Source organism: Electrophorus electricus, unplaced genomic scaffold (genome assembly GCF_041902795.1).
Source record: "Electrophorus electricus isolate QZ-2024a unplaced genomic scaffold, ASM4190279v1 Scaffold76, whole genome shotgun sequence".
In the NCBI taxonomy this organism is placed as follows: Eukaryota; Metazoa; Chordata; class Actinopteri; order Gymnotiformes; family Gymnotidae; genus Electrophorus; species Electrophorus electricus.
In genome coordinates this window covers 126,210-146,557 of record NW_027658793.1, presented here as the reverse complement: position 1 = coordinate 146,557, position 20,348 = coordinate 126,210, and the positions used below count along the sequence as shown (strand labels likewise).

The window sequence follows — 20,348 nt, the reverse complement described above, 5'->3', positions numbered from 1 at the left end:
TTCAAGTTTTTATCAAAAGGTTAGAACTGGTTGACTATACTTTGTCTGTCCTCCAACAGGAAATTTAAACATTTATATCCAAAGTATTACGCGATAGAAATCAATTCAAGACTACCCGTTATTGACCGCTAGAAGGGGGAAGATACGAAGAAATAAATGAGTCCAGCTCCTCCTGCCCGACTTTACGGTGAGACTCTGCTTTTACGTCATTAAAACGCTAAAGATAAAAGGCCGCCATATTTGTAGTTCCACAACGTGAAAAGGCGTCATTTTGTATGCCAAAGAATGAATAAACACCATGCCATGCCTTGAAGACGACGAAATTGCAATCTATTTAGCTAGCCATAAGAATAAGAATAGCTGCTTGATTTATATAATCACAAATATATTGTGTTATGCCTCTTTTCCCAGTTAACACTCTTTTTATTACCTCAAACTTATGCTTATTTTGCATCTCTTCTAGGTATTTTAGCAGTATTCTAGTTCAGTGGTATCTTTGTCTCTAACCTACTGTACTTGCTAGGATACAATAGATGACAAAGTATTTTTGTAAGTCACTCTGGATAAAAGCATCTGCTAAATGCCAAAAATGTAAATGTAAATGTAAACGTAAATGGAGGGTTGTATTAATACAGAATCCTGTTGTTGTGAAGCATAGTGTCATAGCATTTAAATTGATACTGTATGTATATCAACTTGGCAGCTCAGCTCAGCCAATCAGATTTTAAGGCCAGATCTCTCTATGGCTTTTTATACTTCCAGCCAGCTGCTTCAGCAGTGCGCAGTGCTGTTGCACAAAGTCCAGGGAAGCGTCTCCGTTGCAGAGGATGTCTGCTCAGTCAGCTGTAGCAGGCAGTCTTCACGCAGGAGCACTCAGAGGCCTGGATCAGCTTCTTTGAGACCGACATCCCGAACCATGGAAAACTGTCCTATGAATACGGTTATCGATTTCAGCAAGAGTGCTGAACATGTGGAGACTCACTCAACCAGCCAAAGAAAGCACAGTGGACTAGCTAAAAAAGTGCAGAATCTGGTTACTGAAAATGAGCGTGATTCCTGGACAGCTATTTCCCAAACCCAGAGATTCCCGATATGGCAATCAAGAAATTCAGCAATGACTACACCAAGAAGCCTTATGATGACGCCTGTTGAGGAAATCTGTTTGAATCTGGACACCCTATTTGCCACTCCACGAAGTTCCAAGTGTTCATTTTCAACTAGAAACAGCCCTACTTCTTTACTGATGTGTTTTGACCTACCTGGTGTGCCCATTTATGAGCTGGACCACACTTTGACTGTCCGGGACAAAGCTAGAAGTTGCTCGCCTGATCTTAAAATGGACACAAATCCACAAAGCCGCAAGTGTGCATCTGCGCCTTCGGCTGGACGCGGAGCTGCTCTCTTGCCCTCTGCTTTGGACTTTCTGCCACACGATGTTCCTCCTTCTGAGCCAGCCCAATCTCGGACCTTCCTGGATGAAGCTAACAGTACAGTAACAGAACAGTAACAGATGAAGCTCTTACTTGACCTGGATGAACTGAGTGTGAGGACGCCTGAGCCGTTCGACCTGGAAGAGCAGGACAGCTGTCGTGGCAGTGTAGCCTCCTGGCCTGCACATCCGTGGTCTGAAGACAGCCCTTGTGCAATGCTGAAAACCAGCCTTAACCTTGACTGAACATTTCAGTTAGCCTGATATCGCAATAATATCCCAATATCTTATGGTATTTCAATAAAAAGCATGAATAAAAATCACAGCAAGCCGTATAGTTACTGTAGGACATATACATACACAGGGGCAGCTGTTATAAATGGGCTAGTGGGGCTAAATCCTAATCATAATCATCAATACCATATTCTTACCATTCAAACCTTCTTATATGTAGTTAAGAAATGCATTGAAGCAGATTATTTTGGACTTCTGTGGACCCAAGAACAATAGCATCACTTAAAGGTCATAATAAAAATACAAATTGGCTAAGATGGACTGATTTGATCTAGCCACAAGCTGCAGATTCACACAGCCTATCTAGCAAGCACATTCTGACATATTACATACACTGAAATCAGTGAAATACTCCACTAATTAGATCTTCTTGGGCTAATTTTTTTAGGCCCACAATGTCAAGCTCCACCTTCTTGATATCTACATTTCAGTACTGTTTGAAAAGGACTGGCTATAAAAAGCAAATCACTGACTATAAAAATGTAGAAATGTAAGAAAACACATGGAGGGCTCATTAAGAGTGAGTACATTCATAACACGTGGTCAGTGTTTGTAGTCGTTTTTGTTTATCTAAATGTATCCTAGTCTGTTTATGCCTGGGAACAACCGCAAAGCATTAGTTATCTAGCTTTCATTGCTTAAAGCCAGAATGTTTATATTTTTCTTTGGTTGCCTGTTTGTTTTGTTTAGTTGATGATGTTAAAAACATCTCTGCCACATATTTGCCATATAAAAGATAAGAGAAATATATGTTTCAAATATGATGTGAGCATTCTACGACATTAAAAGTCGCATCCATTTTTCTTTGTTTCAATAGGCCTTTATTCTAACAGTCATATATGCTAGCATAAATAAATAAAATGCTGAATTGCATAGATCATTGAGTTAAGGCTGCTGTCCTTCCTCTGAGTGTTGTGGAGCCTTTTGGAAGTGCCTCATTATTGCTGAAGAAACCCTTATCTCTACAATATAGCACATTTCCAAGCAGGAAATAAAATGTAGGAATATCAAATGTGCAATCATGAGGTTTATAATTTTTGGTTCCTATATAGATGCAAATGATTCTGAAGCCAAGCAGACGAAACGGTGCTTGTCCAGTTTCTCTGTTCACTCTGATTTCCAGACCTAAGAGGTTCAGTGTGAGAAAGGTAGATGTGTTCAACACTGCACTGAAACCTCAATGGTGGACATTTCCATCAGATACTCTTATATCAGCTTGTATTGAAACAAGCTGGTGATATGGAGCTGAAATGATAGCTCTTCATCATGAAAACAGAGGGACTGGGCTTGACAACATGACATGATTTATAGGGGGCGTCAGGGTGGGCATTGACCATATGCCTGTCACATTTGGTCCTTTATATTGATTGGTTGTCCTTCCTGCAGCAGTGGTCTTTGGGCCACCTCCCATCTCAACCCCCTCACAGGCTGATGCTTTTATCCAAAGCAACTTACAATTACAACCGAGTACAACTTGAGAAACTGAGGGTTAAGGGCCTTGCTCAGGGGTCCAACAGCTTGGCAGTGGTGGCACTTGAACCAGCAACCTTCTGATTATAAGTCAATTACCTTAACCCCTGAGCTCGGACAGTTCAAGAGGAAGGTCAGCTAGTTCACTATGTGACATTAAATCACTTCAGTGGTGTATAATTATGCTGGAGTGACTTCTCATCATGTTTATTGGCAGAGACATTGAATTTGACATTTTTGGAGTAGGTATTATAGTTAATGGACTGGAGTAAGTTCCATTACGTAAAATTGTATTTTGAATGAATGAATTGAACAAATGCAGTTTGTCGCATTTTTTACACTGAGGAAGTAATAAACTACTTCTGATTTCACACAAATACTTAGTTTTACCTGGATTATATTTTTTATGGGTGTAAAGCAAACTGTTTTGTATTTGGCATTCAACTCATTCAAACAAGTCTTCTGTTTTGTTTAGCTGTGTAACGTTGAGCGGTAAGGAGGCAGACATGTGCGGAGAAGAGCGAGATTTAATAGGGGCAAATACAAAATCAGTCGTTTAGGCAGTCCAGGGTCAAAGAGCCAACACAGAGAGCGAGGCGATACATGATTAAACAAAACAAACACACAAAGGCACGAAAGCAAACAGGGAAGCAGGCTATAACTAAGGCTAGGGAAAACTCAGAGCTAGGAAACACGGAGCACAAACCAACACAACCATACGAATAAACATGCAAACATTCAATGAACTAAACACATAGACCAATCAGTCAAAATTCAATAATTCAAATGAACAGCAAAATCTAAGGGAACAAGGCAGGGTTTAAATATATTCAACTTCACAAAACTAGAAACGAAGGACAGGTGTAAGCAATCAAACAAGGTGAGGACAAAATCAAACTATGGAACGGAACAGAGCTAAACACAAGACAGGGAAAACACGGAACACCGAAGATGAAAGGGACTGATCGTGACAAGTTGTTTATTTTAAGAGACTTTTCTTATTCTTTTTGTATATTTCCAATTGCTCTTTAATAAAGCAAAGTATTACTTATCTGAAAAATCAGTTAGTTGATGCCATAATCGAGAGAATACTCGATTACTAAAATATCCTATAGCTGCAGGCCTAGTGTGCATATATAAAATATGGCATTGAAATAAATGGAACCAATGCTAAAGTATGGCTCTGAAACAGAGAAGGTCTCTTCTGTGATAAGCTCTGGAAATAAACTGATGCATACCGACATTTGTAATGTAATGTAAACCTGACATTACAAATGTAAACCTGGAATTACCGTTACAGTATCTGAACCATAACTGCTGCTGATGCAACAAAATGGTCCAAAATTAATTATGGAAATAACAGAGCGCCCTTTAACTTCATCACCACAATGGCTGACACATGGCAGTTTCATAGAGGAAGCCTCTTTCTGTCCTCTGCATTCTTATGAATGACACTAATATAGTACACACAAATATTTGCCAAGCAAAAAGACACTTAGAATGATACTATCAGCAAATCAAAGATGGCCCAGAAGCTCCAGGTGACCATGAGTTGATACTGTACCTTGCTGCTGGCAGGAGTCCACAGACAGCAATGAATGCATCTGTGTTTTGTCTGCTGCAGGTAAGTAGGTCAAGAATGGCTCACCTAGTGTGTGTGTGTGTGTGTGTGTGTGTGTGTGTCTGTGTCTGTGTCTGTCTGAGTGCATGAGCGTGTGCAGTACCTTGCAGGCCACACGGTGGGGACAGAGCATCCCAAAGCCCAGAGGAGGCTGGATAGTCCTAAGCAGGGCCACCACGTCCAAGTGCTTTGTGAAACCCTGTGAAGAATGCTGGAGTGAGAAAAGTGGACGATGAAGAGAGACGGCAAAGCGAGACATGGAGGTGGAGCTTACTTATGTAGGTGGGGCTTACTTATGGAGGTGTATCTTACTTATGGAGGTGGGGCTTACTTATGGAGGTGGGCCTTACATGGCTTCGGGATCATACTCTGACCAGATCCTTTTGAACTCATCCAAGTGATGCAATCCCAGAATCGACCAATCATGTGTCAAGTAGTCAAAATTGTCCACGATGACAGCAACAATGAGATTGATAATCTGGGAAAGGTGATAAATGGACACAGCAAATAAAGAGGAATGTAAGCATCTGAATTAAATTCACATGAAAGTAAAAGAATTGTGCATTACCAAGAAAGCACAGAGCATGAAGAAGCTGATGAAATAGATGATGGCAAAGTTGCTGCCGCAGGTGAATTCCTTGCCGGGCTCGTAGTCCGACTCTGGATCACAGCGTTTCCCTGGCAATCTGGCCAACATAATCTCCTGCCAAGCCTCGCCCGTGGCACACCTATGTACGCACACACACACAAACACGAGCACACACGCACACAGGTGGGGATGAGACTCATCCAACCTGAGTGCAGTTTTGTCTACGCTCCCGCGGGCTGTGAGGTCCACAATGACTCCACTGCTGTGCCTCCTGCTGGCTCCTCTGCTCCAATGTCTGCTAGGGAGAAAGACAGTCAGGCAAGCACCATGTCCCTGAGATGCCTGCACAGCAGTGGGTTCATATTCGGTGCTCTTCAAATGACGTGTATTTGTATGTTCACACTCATCAGAATCTGTATTCCCTCCCCCACCCACCTGCATGCCAATCACAGCATAGATGAAGAAGATCATGGCGATGAGCAGCGCTACATAAGGGAGGGCCTTTGGGACAAACAGAAGAAAACAGAAGAAAAAAATCTCATTTGAATTCTCAGCTTTTGTGTGTTCAGGTAGAGAGAAGAAACTGAGGGGTTTTTTGTTGTTGTTGCAGTGACCATTGACCTAAAGAGATTTCACAAAGGTCCAGAGGCGTGTGCGGATGCCCTCCCCCTTGCTGAGCATCTTAACCAGTCTCATCACACGAAACAGACAGAAGAAAGCGATATACACCCGAGAACTGTCTTCAGAGCTCTGTGGAAAAGGAAGTAAGAGAGGCAGAGGCTATATAAAGAATTTCTATGAGTAAGATTATCTGATTGCTGTGCCTAATGTCTAGTAGATCTCCAAGTTTATAAACTTGCAATAATATCACCTTCTGGACAGTCTTAAAAATTCAATTGCAGTGATGATTATGACAAGTATATAGTTGTAAATAATTTTTGCTGATTACTGATTATAAATAATGATTCTAATGAAATAATAATCTAAAATACTAATGAGAATATTTCTGAGAAATCATACGATACTGTATGGCAGGTATGCCACTGCCATAGTTTCCCCACCCTGACATCATGGTTGCCGTGGTGCTAGTGCCATGTGGATTTGTTGTTCTTTTTTGTTTCCACCCTGTAATATGCTTTGTTCTAACTGTTCTTAACACCTGTTTTGAGTTTTCCCCTAAGTAACCTGTCCTGCTGTGGTGCTTGTTCCTCTACTTCTAGTCATGTTTTCTGGTTTTATGTCTCAGTCTCAATGTTACAGCCAATACATTTTCTATACTTCTATATTGATAGTAACAGTATGAAAGCAGACTGGACACTCACAATGAACTCTGTAACCACAATTTCCACCACACTCCCCACCACAATGAGAGCATTGAAGAAATTCCAGGCATCCATGAAATAATGCTGGGGACAAGACAAATGGCCAAATAACTAGCTTCAGTTACAGCATGACATAGCATGAATAGTGGAGGAGTGTGATGATGACAAAACCCACGAAGATGTTCCTCATGAAGAAGGCAATGATGATGATATAGACGATGAAGAAGATGGATATCTCCACGCGGTAGTTGTAGAATGAGCCATGGTTCTCCCCGTTGGCATCGATGGCCTTGTAAAGGAGTCTGAGGGAAATCATGAAACAGAAGAGAACAAGTGTAACCCAGGGGAGGAAATATGTGCTTAGTTGACCTTTGCCCTTTGACATGGGATCACATCATTGTGGAGACTTACGTGGGTCAAGCCTCAAAGGTGGAGACAGTGAAGAGGGCCATCATGCCCATCAGCACGTTATCAAAGTTAAACTCGCTGTTGAGCCAGAAGTGCTGGCGCATGATCGGGTGAGTCACATCACCATCTTTATATACCACAAATGTGCCTCTGCATTACATGCAAACACACGCACACACACACACACACACACACACACACACACACACACACTATGAGAACAACACAGAATCAATGAATCATTGCCATTTGATAACACACAGACACCTTCCCTAAGTAGTGCTTACTTGCACTGCTTCAGTGTGTGTTTTGCCTCATCTGTGCGGCAATAAAATTTGCCCTGCGATACAAAATGTAACATTTACTCTCAACAGCACCCACAAGAGCACCTACTTTGTCAAAAGTGAGACAAGTCATAAGTGCAATTCATGTATTGCTGGTGTCATTACGAAGTAAGGGAGGTGCAGGGGGTGGTACGTGTGCACGGGGAGCAGAGAGCACCTTAAAGAGCTGGACGCCAACGCAGGCGAACATGAACTGAAGCAGAGCGGTGGCAATCATGATGTTCCCGATGGTCCTGATAGCCACGAACACACACTGCACCATGTTCTGGTCAGACGGGCAGAGAGGCAGTTATCAGGGATGGCAGGAGAGAGGCGTGTGGCACGCATGGGCACAGGCACAACGGGCAGTACCTTGAGTCCCTTTGCTCTGTTGATGGCTCGGACAGGCCTGAACACTCGTAGCACTCTCAGGATCTAGTAAAATGTTGTGATCTATATTGTCAAATGCTGCACGCAGTTCAAGCATTATAAGCACAGAGACCTAACCAAGGTCAGAAGCCAACAACAGGTCATTAACTACTTTATTTAGTTCTGTTTCTGTACTGTGATTAAGCCTAAACCCTGACTGAAAAACTTCATGTATCTGGTACTGATTCAGATATGAGCTTAGCTGCTGAGCTACAGCTTTTTCTAGGATCTTGGAAATAAATGTAAGCTTTGAGATCAGCCTGTAGTTTGACAGCTGACATGGGTCGACGTTAGATTTATTGATAAGTGGTCTGATTACTGGTAATTTGAATGGTTTAGGGATGTAGCCAAGGTTCAAGGAGGAGTTTATTAAATTTAGAAAAGGTTCAATTACTTCAGGTAGGATTTCCTTAAGAAAGTGTGCAGGCAGTGAATCTAGTAAGCATGTGGAGGATTTTGAGCGCAAGATCAAAGATGTAATTTCTGTAATTTTCTAGGTGTAAAGGATTCTAGAGTCACAACTAATAAGGCGATTTTTTAAATTGCTGTGATTCATTACATTTTGGCACTCATAAAATGTAACTGGATCCAAGTTCTAAAAGAAATTGTGTTTGCAATTTATTTGTACAGTTACTTGAAAAACCCTGGTAGCGCAGTTAACAGGTTTGATGATTTTCCTGTGCACAAAACTGTGATGCCAGGGCTGTCCCAAGTCTTTATGAAGCCCTAAGCAAAAATCTGAGTCGCCATTGCAATAGCATAGGACATAGATGTCAAACTCAGGGCCGCAAGCCAAATCTCGCCCACAGTGTAATTATATTTGGCCTGCGAGAAAATACTATATGTCTACTAGAGCTGGCCCACCGGTAGACAGTGAATTCACCGCTAATACTACAAATCCCAGAATGCTCTGCTGGTGCATTGGCGTGTCAATCAGGACCCACAAACGCCCCCTCCTCTGTTGACATTCATTAGCAACCTCATGCCACCAGCTGCACAACTTGCAGCTTCAGGGTCAGGGCCATGTCATCACAGACATGTATGTTGCAGTGAGGGCTTTTAAAACAAAATTGTGCCTGTGGCCAATTTTATGGCCAAACCATAAAAATGCAGAGCTCTACTGCCATGTTCCCAAGTGCACAGTTTGCTGAAAAACTCAAGTTACTCAGTGCCGAGTGACCTGGCAATTTGCTGACTTTGATGCCCAGAAATGTAGGTTTTAACTGCTTAGTAATCCTTTTGCAGTTGATATGGAAAGCCCACCAACTAACCTCCAAATGGAGCTGCTTGAACTCCAGTATAGTGACACGCTGAAGTCAAAGTATGACGCTGTGGGCGCTGCACAGTTTCCACATTACATCCATGACACAATGCCCCAGCTGCTCCAATGCTCTCTATGTTAGGCAGCACATATCTGTGTGAGCAACTATTCTCCTTGATGAAGATGAGAAAAACATCACACAGGAGTCGTCTCACTGATGAACACCTTCACTCAATCCTGAGGATTTTCTCAGCTCAGAGCCTGACCCCAAACATTGATGAGCTAGCATCCAAGAAGAGATGTCAGGTATCTGGCTTGGACCAGTGTGCATCAGAGTAGATCAGAGAGTAGCAAACTGAGCTTGAATGAATGTTTTCTTTATGCACTTTTCCTCGCTACTCCAAAGCATGGACTTGAATGGGTGGATTTTCATTGAAGGAAATTATTATTATTATTATTATTATTATTATTATTATTATTATTGTTAGCCTGTGAAAAAAAAGGTTACCATTGAAATTTAACTCATAAGGCTACAAATAAAGAAAGAGGCATACGATTTTTAAAAACATTTATTTAAAAAATGAATGCCACAGATGTCTTTGATTTGACATTTGATTTCACGTGTGTCTATAGTATTAAACTTTGCTTGTTCCAGATTCAATGTTTAAGCAAAACATTGTCCAAGTTTTTAATTTTTGCCCACTGTGTATTTGAGTTTGACTCCCCTGGCATAGGACAATAAATAAATAAATACAATGACAATGTTCCCCAACTCTGATGATTTTTTATTTATTTTTTTCAACAGGACAATGCTCCATGTCACACAGCCAGGTCAATCAAAGTGTGGATGAGGGACCACCAGACCCTTTCATAGCCAGCCCAATCTCCAGACCTGAGCCCCAATGAAAACCTTTGCAATGTAATCAAGAGGAAGATGGATGGTCACAAGCCATCAAACAAAGCCGAGCTCCTGGAATTTCTGTGCCAGGAGTGGCATAAAATTACCCAACAGCAATGTGAAAGACTGGTGGAAAGCATACCAAGATGCATGACAGCTGTGATTAAAAATCAGGGTTATTCCACCAAATATTGATTCTTGACTCATCCAAAGTAGAAATATTAGTACCGTGTTGTTTGTAAATGCTTGTTTTCTTTGCATTATTTGTGGTCTGAAATTTCTGTAACTGTTTTGTTATTTTGACCATTAGTCATTTTCATAAAGAACATGCTCTAAAATACAATATTTTTATCTGGAATTTGGAAGACATGTTGCCAGTAGTTTATGGGATAAAACAAAACTACTCAGCCTGGTCAAACTCATACACATCAATTGTAAAACTAGAGAAACTGATCATTTTGTAGTGGTCTCTCATTTTTTTCCAGAGCTGTAAATACATTTAAGTGCTCTGGGGAGCCAATTGGTGGCCACTTGGAGACCTAAGCAGGCGTTCATTTCGCTTATATGGCGGGACAAGTGTTCTGTTGTTATCCAACCTATCGCAGTCCTACAAAGAGTTAATGCACTTATGATTTCTGATGTTTATTTTAGATGCATTTTGGGTTGTACATGTAACCGGGTGATTATCGGTTGTGCCTACACAAAGCTGGTGGAACAAATAGGTCGTGGTACCTTTAAAACCACCAGGTGGTGCCATCGCGATAACAAGCGGGATTAACATGTTTACCAATAAACGAACAAGGAACATTTTGCTCCTGTGAGTTGCCTTTTTGTGAGTTTTAAGAAAAAGGTGAAAAAACCTTGGATTATTCCCTTACCAACACAGTAAAGATTTAAGATTTGTTTTAGCCGTCTAACAAAAGGGTTGTTGAATGATTTTGTGGGTGTGTGCGTGCATGAGTTGTAAGATAAAGGTTGGAGTTTTCCATCAGTGTTGCAGGTTCACCTTCCATGAACCTTTCTATCTGTTTAGGACCAACCGGAAGGCAGTTGTTTTGGGACTTTATTTTAGTTTAGTTTGTTGACGCTTCTGTAATAAGGGACATAGAAAATAATTGTATACGGTCAGTGGAAAAGTGAATATGTTCTTTTCTGTTTAGTTAGTTTGTGTAGCTACTGTGAGTGAGCGCAGATAAGTTCCAGTGTTTAGCCTACGTGTGTTGTGGAGTTTAGCACATGTTAACAAAGTAAGTACAGGCACAACAGGTCAGCGATCATTTTAGAAGATGCTTTCTAATTGTAATCCTTCACACTACAGTGTGGAAGCATAGTTTGTTTTTTTGTTTTTTTTTTAAATTTCCAAACAGCCACTGACATATTATGTGTACACTAGCTTGTGTGTACTACAGGAAGTTTAAAAAAGAGAAATACATATATTTTCAATTGATGTGCCTGGTTTCCTCTTACTCTCATGTATGTATAGGAAAGGAATGTCCCATTGGGTCTCAAATATTCACAGGCCATAAAACTTGCTACCAGGAGTGGAGTATTCCAAGTAGCTAAGAGGAACTAAAGGGTTTTTTTTTTATGTGCAAGTATAGAGTGAAGTACCTAATGCGGTAGTGCTGAAGAGCAGGTTGGCATTTAGTGGGAGACCGAGTGGTGTTCTGGTGTCTGGTTACAACTGTTTTGATACCACGTCAGAGCTACAGAGATCATCGTTGTGACGCAACAGGACAACGACAGGAACTTTAGGCCAGAGGGACTGTGCCAGCCAACTCATCATCAACTCCTATCCTTCACCAAGCTCGTAGTAGGGACTGTAAAGACTGAAGTTTGTACAGTATCACAGTCAGGTGAACAAGAATCACAGTTGCAAGAACAAATTAGGGAGTTGCATACTAAACATGAGGAAGCTATGGCTACGATAGATTTTATGTTTATGTTCCCATGGAGAAGCATATTCCCCCATTTTGTGGCGAGCTTGAGAAAGATGGTAGGCCTGTCGATGATTTCACTGAAGATGTCGACCAGATGATAGGAATCAGTCTGACCATGACCAGTATGATTTTATGTCCCTGCTAAGAGGTCTGGCTCTAGAAGAGGCATGTATGTGCAGCAGTGCTGACCTTGATAATGCTAGTGACTAGTTAACCTACCTCAGAGAAGCATTTTCAGACAATCACAGTGTACCCCAACTGTTGCATTGTTTTTACAGCTGTAAACAGCAGGAGGGTGAAGACATAAGAGAATTTTCACATGCCTTGGCGCAAGCCCTTAGCTTGCTACTGAAGTGGTGTCGTAGTTGATGAGAGATTGGCACTAAGGGATCAGTTCATAGAGGGAGTCAGATTCTTCTCTTAGGAGAGAGCTTTGCAGATATGTGCAAAACAACCCAGAATCCTCTGTGATGGAGGTGCGGGAGGAGGCTTATTTGTGGTTTCTAGAGGAGTCCTTAGTTAAAGCCAAAGCTGTAAAGTTGAGAGGTGGTAGTAGTACTAGTCGAGCACAGTGTGCAGCTCATAAAGTGCAAGAACTAATGTCAGTCACTCTGGAGGACGTCCTTAAAGTGATAGCAGAGCCGTGCCATAGTTGAATTAACTAAAGCAGCTAAAGACCTCACAGTACAGAAAAGTAGTACTGCTAGCAGACCGAATTCACAGCCAAAGTATCCGTTGGATGTGCAACCAGTCTGTTTCAAATGTGAGGTTCCAAGGCATATTGCAAAGAACTGCCCACAGAAGTGAAGCATAAGAAATGCAAACCCAGTGTTCTCTAGCTCCCAGGGAAACGAGACCCCCCAGTTGTTGTTCCCCCAGATTGCCTGACTCACCCCATTTACTCAGCTAGTACACAACCCTCCTGTGATCAATTATTGCAGTGTGTTATTGGAACATGTCCTCTAGTAGAGCTCAAGATTTGCAATGTTGTTACTCCTTACCTGTTGGAGAATAATAATCAAGTGAGTACTCTTACGGAGCAATTTTTCTGAATGCATTTATATGGGGAAGATGAGGATATGTTGCCCACTATAGGTTGTGTTAAATTGACAGCCACTAATGGGCTCAATACACCATACCCTGGGTATCTCGAGCTGGAGGTTGAGGCAATGGGCCTAAAAATTCTATTTGTAATCCTTTACACTACAGTGTTGGCGGCATTTGTATTCTGTATAGCTACAGCACCTCTACTTAACACTCATGTTGTAATCTGATCTAGAAAGTTGCCAGCCCTTTTAAAATATTAGGTTTATAGTATAATAGTTGAATTAAACAGACACAGCTTTAATCGCAATTATTTTCATGACGATTAATCTTAAACCAAAAAATGAGCTCACTGAGAGCTGTAGTTCTTTTTACAGACACACCCAGTAAAACTGCTTGATCAATTCTTGATAGCCACTGACCTATAGGATCAATAGACTAGTACAACCAAATAACCTTTAATGTGTTGCTTTACTGCAACGCATTTTAGAATTGAGATGTTAGTGTGTTCTGTTCTTGAAAAGGTTACAAAAGCAGCTGGATAAAGCTTTGATTGACATGCTAGTCATGGACTAGAATCTAATATGGTTATAATAAATTAATTCAGGACAAGTGCAGCATAATACATTTTTTAAATTAACATTAGTATAAAAATGTGGGTTCTTTGTTTTATTCTTAGACATATGATGGTGCCTCAATAATGCTTAACATTAACCTGCAATAAAGAACAGGACCAGCTATTCTCTTGTACTAATTCTGAAGTTTGCATCTTTATTTTATATTTGAATGTTTAACAGCTGACTGGGGATTTAGGAACAACACCCTCCCAGGGCAAGGCCTTCACCAAAGGCATGACCATGGCCAGTGACTTGGGCAGGTCGGCGGTGTTCTACACGACGCTTGGGGCAGACACTTGGGACTGAGCGGTCTGCATGTGGACGAGTCTAAGTCCTGCACAGTCACGCAGGTGATGACGTTTGCCTATTGGCTCACGCCGCAGCTGGAAGGTGGGGCTAAGGAAGGGGAGGAAGGATTAAACCACAAGATGAGCAACAGCAGGGAAACTGTTAGGAAGGATTTCATAATGGATTTAAAAAGACTTGAGTTGCAGTGGAGCAGCAGGTGGAACAGCAGGGGTGTGAGAGGTCACGGCAAGGGCACCTGGTGGGCGGGACCTAGGCATCGGTGTCGTCCTCGTCCTCTTGAGTCGCTGGGGATGGTGATGTTGCTGACAGCCAGGCCGGGCGTGAGATGATGATCGGCTGTGACAGGTCGCCGATGCCTTGCATGGCGGAGGAAACAGGCCTGGGACAAAGGGGCACGTCAACACTCAACACACACCGCACACTCGAGTGAACACACAGCCTATCACCAAATTGTGATGCCAAAGAGCCATCCAGCACTTGTTAGAACAGTTGTACCCACTATGCAGACCGACATACTAGACCAGTAGGTCTCAGTTCCAGTTCTAGGGTTTCCTTGCGTTGTATTAGTGTGGGGTTTTAGCCTTAATGCTAACCATGTCGTCCATGTCCTCTCTAAGGTTCTTGATGTACGCACTGGGGAACTCCTTGGCCCTGGCTCCCATCTCAGCCTCACACTCCTTGCGAGACCTGAAGCAGCCAATGAACACTTTGCGGTCATTGAGCATCATGCCATTAAGTTTCTCAATGGCTCTCTCCGAAGCCTCGCCGCTCTCAAAGTGTACAAAGCCGTAGCCCTTAGAGCCGTTCTCATCACAAATCACCTTGCAGGAAAGGAATGGCAAAGTTGCAGAATGTGTCATAAAGGGCTCCGCAGTCAATAGACTTGTCCAGGTTTTTGAGGAAGATGTTGCCAATTCTGCTCTTCCTCAGAAAGGGGTCTTTCTGGGACCACATAATGCGCATAGGCCTGCCTTTGATGACGTTAAAGTTCATCATATCCAAAGCACGCTCAGCATGGCTGCTGAAGGTTCACATATGCATATCCAGGTGAGCAACTGGTCATCATGTCCCCACACACTCGGATGGAGACAATTAGACCAGCAGGGCTCAGTTTCTCGAATAGCATGGCCTCCGTAACGTCTGAATGAAGATCACCTACGTACAACAAGGCCATCGGAGCACTTGGAGCACTCGGATTCATCTTTGTGAGGGACGTCGTTGAACCTTTCTGGAAATCGTAGGTGAAAGTAGTAAATGAACAAAATAAAATATTAAACGACTTAACCAAATAATCTAAATACACAAATTATACAACAGTTTTCCAAAAAGCAACAACAATTCAACAGAGCCAGGGAAGTGTCGATTGACCAAAGCGATCAAAGGAACACTTTAGCTTTAGAATTCAGATGACAGATGACAACTTAGTTGTTACGTAAGAGTTATTTTATGTAAATGTTTATTTTTTAATATTATCCAAATGCCATTTATTTATTTATTTTTATCGTTAATGATTAATTATTCAATTATTTAAACTGATAGCCTTAATAACATGAATGAGAGGCTTGTTTCTCTACTAGCCTATTAACTGTACTAGACTTTAACAATGCCTTACATTTCAAAATATTACCCAGTTAAAGTATTTTCCAAAAATCGTCCATATGCTGGTCACACTGGATCATTTACCACATGGCTCAAAATAAATTCTTTTACATTGATAAGCACAGCAACATTCATGGCAACAAAAATCTATCACATTAAAGATAGTTAATGGGATTAAATCAGTTTGCCTTGAAGAAGGCATTTGTTCTTTGACGTTAAAAATACTCGCCTGGAATTAAACCTAGTAGAGTTCCACAACGAGGTGCAATTTGTAAAAGGACGTCTTTTTCTCTCAGAGTAAGAAATCTGCAGAAATAAATACATCAGTTAAATTTTTAAATATATAGGTTAAAAATCCAAGTATAAAGAGCAGATATATTATCTGTGCTAATTAATGAATGTATTTAAAGTATACATTTAGTAGGCCTAAAAATATAACTGGTATGTAAATCATATCTAAATATATTTATTTAGAGTAAATTACATGCGACATATTGAAGATTTTGATTTTTTTGGCCCGCTACCACCATACCGCCTCATCGGGAACTGTTACACTTTATTTTTTATTTTTTTTTATTTATATCTTAAAAATAATCACCTGGAATGTAAACCTAGCCGAGGTCCACAACGAGGTGCAATTTGTAAAAGGACGTTTTTTTTTTCTCTCAGAGTTAGAAATCTGGAGAAATAAATATTTTAATTTATTACCCCCCCATCAGAGGACCTTTAGAGCTTTATTATTAAAAATAAGACAGACAGATGAACAGACAAACGCAAAATGTATATATAATATTTTTAAGTATTCGCCATCTGCACCATTACAGGAATAGTGTGTGTGTGTGTGTGTGTGTGTGTGTGTGTGTGTGTGTGTGTGTGTGTGTGTGTGTGTGTGTGTGTGTGTGTGAGTGTGAATGTGAATGTATGTATATGGTTATGTGCGAGTACATGTATGTTGGATTGTATATGTACACGTATTAGAGTGTGATATTTAGCGTTTATGGATTGGCTCTGTATGGATTTTATCAAAGGTGTCCAGTCTAGATTATTGGTTCTGTTATTGATTAATTCTGAGAATTATTCTATTGATATATAGTCTATTAATAGATTTTTCTATTGGGTGACACTAACATTATTTTTTGTTTTCCAGTTCATGAGTATGTTTTTTTGTTTGTTGTTTTTTTGCAATAATATTTTTATTATATCAATATAATAATGTTATACATAGTATCCTGTCCTATTGGTTGATGATCTGTCTCCTAGGAGACATAAAGATGGTGTTGGATGGATATGGTTATTTAAAGCATGGGATATGTTGGTGATGACAACTTGCCAAAATTGCTTGATAGATGTGCTCTGCCGAGTGGTATGAATGTAATCGTCAGATGTGTTTTGAGTAAAGTATGTACAGATTGCTGAGCTTGTGAAACCAATTTTAAACATCCAATGTGTAGTATAATGTACTCTGTATTATTTTGTACTGAATGCATTGTAGGTTAGTGTTCCTGTCATGTGGTAATGATTATTACACATTTTAATCCAAACTGCGGCATCGGGGGCTGGTAATAAATCTTCCTCCCATTGTCTCGATGGGAGAGTAACTGTGATATTTGATTTCACTATTATTTTGTATATCTTAGATAATAGGTTTTTTGTATTAGGAATGTTTATAAATTCTGATATGGATGTAGGTATCGGAATTGATTTTTGAACACATAGGTGATCTTAGCTGATGGTATTGTAGGAATTGGGGGCTTTCTATACCATATTTTGGGGCTAGTTGTGGGCATGACATGAAAGAAGTCTTATGATAAATATGTTTAAGGTGTGTAATGCCTTTTTCTATCCAAGATGTAAAGTTTAATATTTTTGTTCATGGTAAATTCTGGATTTTTCCAAATGGGAGAATGACTAGTTTGTGTGAGTGTGGAGTTTGATATCTTGTGGAATTTCCACCAGACTGTTAGTGTCATGGCCACCTTCAAACTGTTGAAACATGGATATTTTTGAATATGAGTCTGGGCACATTTGAAACACCTGCCGCAAACATTACTGACATTATATCTTGTTTATGTGATTGGCTGTGTTTCTCTAGCCACAAGTACTTTTTGATTTATTTATTTTTTAATTTGGTAATTTTATATATAACAGCAACAACTGACATCTTAAGTTTTATGACAAAATGTGCAAACAAGCTGGCCTGAGAGGTGTGTAGCGGGATATGACTCAGTGCATCTCTGGTGCTGCTTTTGATGAGTACAGTGTCATGAGTGTGTCTGTCCAGCAGTGCAAAGAGGAGATACAGCTTCTTCTCCCAGAGGTTTCCGATAAATATGTAGATATGTTAGTATGTAATAGAAAGACAGCTGCCCATCCTCATAGTCTAGGTACATGCCCACATTCCTGGGCAATTGTGTCAGGGGCAGAGGGGTCTCAGGCTTGGTGCAGGTGTACAACTTCTGGATGCTCCTCCAGAGCACCCAGAAACCCTCACAGTGGGTTTCTCAACTTGCTCAGACTCAAATCTGAATATCGGCGTCCGAAAGGTCTTAGAGAGGAACAAAAAACACAACTCATTTGATTAAATTGTTCCAGTATAAATATGGTTATCAAACATGCTTTTAAAAATACACTTCCATGGAGATGGTGCCCTACAGGGTAGTGTTGGAACAGTGTGTACAGGCTTAGTGTCATGTTGTGGCCCCGCCCCCTCCTCAAACATCTTGGTGTGTGTGTGTTCGTCTGTGTTGCCACACCCTCTCGTGTCGTTCACCTGTTCTCTGTTATGTGTAATCGGCTTGGGTGTATATATGTCTCGTGTGTCATAGTACGTGTGTTGGTGTTTGAGATGTGCATAGTGTTTGAGCTTTGTTGTATGTTTTGCATGTTTGCAAAAATAAAAGTGCGTTTCATCGTGCCTCGTCCCCGCATCCTGCTTATCCTCGCAACGTCACAACTAGACCACTTTAGATGTAACTTAGAACCTCCAGTGACCTCTGTATGTGTTTCTTTAGTTGTATGAGCTCCACTGGAGGACTCTGAATAGTTGACAATGGAAGAGGGGTATATCAGATTCACCCCTTCTGCCTCGGTGTGACAGATTAACACACTGCATTAACATTTAGAAATAAAAACATATGGTAAACACAGTCTAGAAAATATTACAATGTAACAATTCATTCAGTATATGAACTGTTTTCTGTGTCCTTATGTCTATAAATTAAAAGTAATAAAACATTTAAATGATAAATAAATTACATAAAATGTATAAATGTTCACAAATAAGAAACTACATTGGTCTGCAATTTTCTCCACAGATTCAAGGAACTCATGAAAGTTGGAAGCTATAGAAACATAATACAGAATTATAGACTGACTGATGTGTGAGCAGAAAGATCACTGTGATGTTCTCATATCTAAAGCACTCAAAGCATTGATGTTATGTAAATGAACTTTGATCTGATTGGTTTAAGGAAATAGATTCACCTACTTTGAAGTTCAAGTTTTTATCAAAAGGTTAGAACTGGTTGACTATACTTTGTCTGTTCTGCAACAGGAAATTTAAACATTTATATCCAAAGTATTACACGATAGAAATCAATTCAAGACTAACCGTTATTGACCGCTAGATGGCGGAAGATACGAAGAAATAAATGAGTCCAGATCCTCCTGCCCGACTTTACGGTGAGACTCTGCTTTTACGTCATTAAAACGCTAAAGAAAAAAGGCCGCCATATTTGTAGTTCCACAACGTGAAAAGGCGTCATTTTGTATGCCAACGAATGAATAAACACCATGCCATGCCTTGAAGACGACGAAATTGCAATCTATTTAGCTAGCCATAAGAATAAGAATAGCTGTTTGATTTACATACTCACAAATATATTGCATGTACATACATCTACATTTCAGTCGATCAAAATGTTTCACGTACTTAGAACCGCAACTTTATGTTACAGTGGTCATATCAGAGATATAATATAAAATATAAAACGCAATAGGTGTCGTGTTCTGTAATAGAACATTTTAACATTTATATCCATATTACACTGCAGAAATCAATTCAAGACTGTAGAGTCGTCGTACCAAATGACGTAAACTCAATATAAACCGCTGACTTAATTTAATGAACAGTATTAAGATAATGAGTGAGTACAGCGAGTCTCATCTTACTGATGCCTGTTCTAACTGAACATAGGCAGACTCCTGCATGCTGACTGGTCTAGTCACCAAACACCTGCAGCTATGGCAGCTCGTAGCAGGCAAACAGGACAGTCATTTATTCAAATGATTTACACTGACAACAGTTCTGGAATGTTACCCCTGCTGACATCAGAATTAATAAGATTCAAGTTCAGCAAATGTTAGCGCATTTGACAATGGGACAGAGACGGAGCAGGACGAAAATCCACCCTCTGCCGACTGAACAAGAGCAGCAGAGGATGAGCAATGACTGGCCCATTAGACCAATCTTGAAGCGTGTGGAATTCTGTATAGAAAGTGCGTTATAAGTATAAAGTGTTACAGTAAGTGTTTTGGCCCCTGACTGCCATTAGGACAAGCCAAGACAACCGCTCACTACGTTAGCTTATCTACTTGTTAAATCAGCCTGAAATTAAGATACAGATAAAAGTGTTGATTTTTATACTAACATTTTAACAACTTGAGCCAAAGTATTCAGAATGTAAATGTTTGGTCTAGCAGGTATGGCCCACAACTGATGCAGAGAGTGCATGACATGGCAGAGGGGATTCATGTTGGCAAAATGCCCTCCTACGAATTAGTCTCAAATACTGAA

At 40.5% G+C, this 20,348-nt stretch overlaps 3 pseudogenes; all 3 read right to left on the bottom strand.

Moving 5' to 3' along the window:
* Positions 1 to 3,871: 3,871 nt before the first annotated feature.
* On the bottom strand, positions 3,872 to 6,099 carry LOC145656536 (voltage-dependent L-type calcium channel subunit alpha-1D-like; annotated as a pseudogene).
* Positions 6,100 to 6,683: 584 nt separating this feature from the next.
* On the bottom strand, positions 6,684 to 10,801 carry LOC145656535 (voltage-dependent L-type calcium channel subunit alpha-1D-like; annotated as a pseudogene).
* Positions 10,802 to 14,517: 3,716 nt separating this feature from the next.
* Positions 14,518 to 15,155, bottom strand: LOC145656533 (polyadenylate-binding protein 1A pseudogene; annotated as a pseudogene).
* Positions 15,156 to 20,348: the final 5,193 nt, after the last annotated feature.